The sequence below is a fragment of the Macadamia integrifolia genome, unplaced genomic scaffold (assembly GCF_013358625.1).
Source record: "Macadamia integrifolia cultivar HAES 741 unplaced genomic scaffold, SCU_Mint_v3 scaffold46, whole genome shotgun sequence".
Taxonomy (NCBI): domain Eukaryota; kingdom Viridiplantae; phylum Streptophyta; class Magnoliopsida; order Proteales; family Proteaceae; genus Macadamia; species Macadamia integrifolia.
Window position 1 is genome coordinate 96,110 of NW_024870459.1, and position 6,000 is coordinate 102,109.

A 6,000-nucleotide genomic window follows, 5' to 3' on the forward strand; every position below is an offset into this window, starting at 1 on the left:
ATTTCTCAAGTGTAACCAGTAGCTTTTCTTTCATACAGTAGTAGATATCATATTTCCAAACCAACCCCATTTCCCTCCTTCAAAAGAAAATCTTATTGTGCTTCAGTCTTCACGAAAATGTTACAAGCTAGAATAGATTGATGTAATGGCTCGTTTGGACAGTTTCACTTTTCTCTCTTTCTTAGCTGGTGTACCATCTCAAGTCCTGTGAACCTTGGCCCTTTGCTGTAGAATCGAGAGAGAGAGAGAGAGAGAGAGAGAGAGAGAGAGACCCAAGTCCCCATGTCTTTTCTTTCCTTAAGAAGGCATTGATCAGAGGGATCCATTATTTCTTTACTTCTTTTTGAGCTCTTTCATTTGGTTGTACAAAAAAGTAGTGGGAAACGACGGATGGAAGATAAAACTGTTCTGTCTCTACTTTGGACTTTTACTTTTTCATATATGTTTAATATAATAAATTTTTGTATATAGGTGTAATATATATGATCAGACCCTCCCCCTACTCTTATCCTCTTTATTGTATGTATTAGTAAAATACTTCAGCTGGTTTAACCCAAAAGTTAAATTTAAGGGTCCTGTCCATCCTTGATCAAGGCTCGACCTTTCCAGGCATGTAGTGTAGAGAGAGAGAGAGAGAGAGAGGCAGGCTCTCTTTCCCTTTAGGGGAAAACTGGAGAAAGGAGTAATGTGAGTGTAATGAAGAAAGGGAGAAGTGGGTGGTGGTGGTGGTGGTGGTGTCCAGACCATCCCAGGAACCCAAATTCCAACAGGCCAACACAACAAAATGGAACGATCAAAAGCAAGAAAAGCAATCCTTTACCATTCAAAGCACTAGCTTTCAAGGTTTTTTTTTTTCCCCTTTTCTTTTTGTTATTTTCACTATTCAGTAGTAAAGAATAAATGGGTTATGTACTTATGTGTAGCCAAGGTTGGATACAACTAGACCAACCACTCTTCTACCAAAAGAGAATTTTTGGGGTGGGGTGGGGTGGGGGGACTAAGAAATAAATTATTTGGATTCCAGAAGAGGAGTTCACTACATAGACATCTTCATCTATAAAACACCTTATCTACACATAAACTAAGGGCCAGTTTGATAACGTTTCAAGAAACGCGTTTCTGCCGTTTCTGTTTTCAGAAACAGCAGAAACGGAGTAAAAAGCATTTGATAAAACTGTTTCGTTTCACTTCTTTTCAGAAATAGAAATAGAAAATTTCACTTATTTATGGTTCAAGAAACGATCCAGGCGAAACAAGTTCAACTTGTTTCGCCATTTCTGGAAATGACTTGTGGCTATTCTTTCATTGGTTACTATCAACTTCTAAAAACATGACTTATCAAACACCTTCAATTCCGTTTCTGTTTCTAGAAACGGAAATTTATGTTTCTGCCGTTTCTTGAAACAGAAACGGCAGAAACGTTATCAAACGGGCCCTAAATTGAACCATTGTATTGCCAGTTAGCTATATTTATCATCATCAATGTGTAGAAACGCAACTCTAAAACAATGCATAAGATAATGAAAAAACAAGAACAAACAATGCACATAAATTTACAAGGTTTAGCAATATTGCTTACGTCATTGGGGAGATGAGATCCTACTTCATTATCAATGGAGAATAGGGTTACAACGCTCGTCCTCACACCTCTCAGTATTGTTTTCATTACAGAGAAAGAAACCCCCGCTACAAAAATATAATGAAAAACCCTAATCTGGACCGCCGTCTTGCCTGTCAAGGTGCCTGCACCCATACTACTTAGATTAAACTGTGACAGAATACAAGACATCGTACATCAACACAATGAAGATTAACCTTTTTTGGGAGTTTAGTTCTACATCAGCTACTAATTAGCCTATAACCCCCCTTATACACTTGGGAATCCCTTCACCTATTAGTTCAATTTTTTTAAGAAGAAAACTTTACATGGTATTAGAGATCATTGTATCCATGTCTTTCTTTGCATTACATACGGCCAAGAAGTAAAATCATATTGATTGTTAATCTTGTAGACTTTGAAAACCATATCACCACCATTGAGTTCCATGGTTTTATCTTCCCCAAGTCTCTATTGTGTTTGCTAATGACTTCTTTTTTTTTTTCTGTCTCATAAAATAATTAAGCTTGTAAGGGTAAACAGTACTAGTTGCTTTTTTAATTATGTGGTACATGCATGCAGCATCAACTCAATGATCAGAAATTCTCATGATCATAAGGCCAACAATAATGTGATTATGAAATGACTGCAAGTGAAGTTACTAATAATAAAGCTTTTGGTGGTTCGTCACACAAACATGGCTTCAAAATCTGTCTGCACCTACCTAACGAAAACCAACCATTGACCCGCTTGCCTATGATGATAGACAAACACCCTTAAGTCCCACTATGTCTCCTATCAATGACCTTACTTCCCCATCAATAGCCACCCTTATGATTGATATTTATCTCTGGTTGACACATGGTACCCATCACACCCTCTCTCTCTCTCTCTCTTACTTTATTGGTTAAAATCCTATTCTAATCAGTCTTAATCTATATTCTAGTCTTCATTTGGATCCATGTGAAATATCATTCACTGCTCTCTCTCTCACTTTTATTGTCAACAAATATAACCCTTCTTATTTCTAGTCTGTATAAGGATCAAGGAAGAAGATTGTTTAATCATTTATCCCAATTAAGATACCTTCTTCTTTAGCTTCAAATGTCCTTCAACCTAAACACACACACACACACAACACCCAAGAAAAAATTTGATTTTTAAAAGAAAATAAACTTGTGGAGACCATTTAAAAACAGTCTTGAAGTGGGTGAAATTCTAAAGATGGAAAACATCAAAGCATATAAGTCCACGAAGCCAAGTGAAGCTGCTTGGGTATCAAGTTGGGGCAAGAAGCCTCATCAGGCCATCCTCGAAGTAGCCCACCTCCCCTCTTCCATCCATGATTCATTCCCCAACACCAAAACAAAACAAGAGGGACAAACCAAACTCCAACTCCAAGAGAAGAAAAATACACATTTTCCTATTTAGCACATGAACAAGATTTGACTATATATGCTGGAAAACAACTTCTAAGAAGTCCAAAGAGTTGTTGGAGACTTGGAGTAGAACATAGAAAGTAGAAACACATTACCCACCATTTGTTTTAACCTTAATCTACACTAAACTCCAGGCGTAGACTTTGGTGGTGAGTTCTCCAATAAAATAATGCCTTAAATTATTTTTTTTTCAAGAACAAAAAAGGCATTTCCATGGTTGATTGTGCTTGGATGAATTCATCACCAAAGATACTGTAAGTAGCTTAGTAAAGCAATGGAATGTCAGTACTCAGAGTACATTTGCTTGCTGACAAGTTTGTGGGTTTTTATTTTCCATGGCATATGAGTTTGAACTTGAAGCCATATGGGATAAGGTCATAAACTAAGAGTAATATATTGCCTCTCTCTTTTTTCCACACGTAAAGAAAAGTATTTCCATGGTCCATTGTGCTTGGATGAGTCCTTCACTGAAGATACTGTAGTTGGTTGGTAAAGCAGACGCATGGCAGTATTAAAAGAGTACATTTGCTAGCTGACATTGACATGTTCTAGGGTTTTTGCTTTCCGTAGAATTAATTTGAGTTCAAACCTGAAAACACAGGGGCTTGACTGAATAGTTAATGGAGAAAAAAAAAAAAAAAAAAACAACATCGAAAGGTTGTTGAGGCTTCACTATTTTTAATCAAGTATAAAATTTCACTATTTGCTAGTTGATAGTATATGGGTTAATCCATGTGAAAGAAGACTCCAATTTTTGTTCAACATAAGTAAAGAAAATTTCTCAATTCAAAATTTTATTAAAATTATCAAAATGCCATCAAATGGAAATGAATATAACATTTAAATGGCATATGTTATAATTTTAGTTATTTCATTTACTCATTTTAAACTGAAATTGTATCAATGAGGTGCTTACCTAGTCTTCTATCATAGATCCACGTGGACTAACCTACGTACTGTCATTTAGAAATCATCCAGGAAGGAGTGTCTCCACATATCCAACTAGGGGTAGAGCAAGGCTCATTTAGAAATAGCATGGGTATGAACATTTTCATCTCTATTAATATAGCAACAAGCAAAAGCCCCAAAGGACCGAAGAAGACATCTAATATCCTTCACGGCAGCTGAAGCTTCAACTAGTAGCGGGGAGGACTCATCAAGGAGCCAGTCAATCAAACCTTGGCAGTCCGAGAAGAAGGACATTTATCAAAGGCCCTCAGCAACGACGGTCTTGAGACCCAATTGAAGAGCCAAGGCTCCCCCCACAAAAGGAGAGGAAGGAAAGCCATGGTCAGTAGTCACCATATAGAGCTGCCCACTAGAATCAAGAACTAGAACTCTCAATCCCATAGCCGGAGGCCTATTGGAAAAGGAATCATCCGAGTAGATGGAGAAGGATGTCAGGATCGATAGGCGCAATGTGATTAATGAATCCCTTCCTTGAGGGTCTTTCGCACCAGAAAAAAAAATAAAGTATTGCAGTGAAAAAAATACTTCACTAGACATAGTGGCGGAAAAGAAAACCTTAAAATAAACTAAATAAGCTCACTTTCTTTGGTCATATTCCAGATATGACTTGAAAATATCTTATGAGATCGGATACAACAAAAACCTGATTCCCAAAGGCTTGGTTTGATTGTAATGAGAATTTAAAGGAAAGAAAGTGAATTTTTCATACCTTAAAAAGAAATGTTTATAATCATTACCCCATATGATTGTACAAACTACTAAATTTTTTTGACCATATTTAGTAATGATATAAGTTATACCTAAATTTTATTTTACATATTATAGCAAAGGGATTTTACATATTATAGCAAAGGGTTTTGGATGCAAAGTAAAATAAAATTTTATAACCAAATATGAAATGATTTGAAGTTATGTTAACGTCACATGGATAATGATTACATATATTTCTTTTTTAAGTATGAAAATTTCATTTTCCTTCCTTTTAATTCCCTTTACAACCAAAAGGAAAAATTCTAGCCCAAAAATCGAATGCAAATTCCAATATGAAGGACGGAGCATGTCCCCTCCATTTTTTTTTTTTGTTTAAACTTGTTTGAGCTCTATGTGGATTGTATATGACTATATTGCCTAGGTGATCCAGATTGTCCATACCCATTTTAAAAGTCTTTGGTTGGTAAAGGACAAGAACCTGTCTAATAGAGAGGTGAAACTCTCTTGACCCATTTAAACCTTAAATTGGGCCTCTTCTCATATGGGTAGACAAAAGAATCTGAGCCCAACCCATATATATATCCCTACCTTTCCATTTTGGACATTGACTGTTGAGGAAATTGGCTTCCCACATGAGCAACAGAAAGTCAAAAGTGACAGTTGTTCAAGTTATGACTTTCAACCAGCACTTGATAAAAGCAGAGAGAGAGAGAGAGAGAGAGTTGTGAAATTTTGAGTGCAGCGAGGACTGAGGAGATGGGAAACATGTGTGGATTTGGTTAATAATGAACAATGATGTAGTAAGGTACATGCTCGCTGTAGGTCATGGCACGCAACCTCTTTTTTCATACCTGTCTTGGTTTTTTATCCTTATTATGTTTTGAGGGATGTTGCAGTGCTTTCTTAAAGTAAATGGCATTTTCTTTTTGTTATTTGATGATACAATCATACAGCTGCTGCAATTGTGCTTTTTCTGATCATTTCTGGATCCTTAACCTCCCTTAAAGCAGTTTTGCTGGGGTGAGTGTGTTCTGGAATTCTAAATTCTGGGTTTTTACATAGACTTTTCTTTGACTATTAAAGGACCCTCAACACCACTCCTACACAAAACTGCCCCTTTGAGGATTACCCCTGTTCACACTTTATTGGGACACAGAATTGGATCGAGTGTGGGTTCTCTGTTGTTTCCTGGTGAGATCTCTAAACACCAGGAAATCCTATGACCTAAATGTTAAGGGCTCTAAACTTACCAAAACTAGTAGATCCGATAGAAGCTAGCTTCTT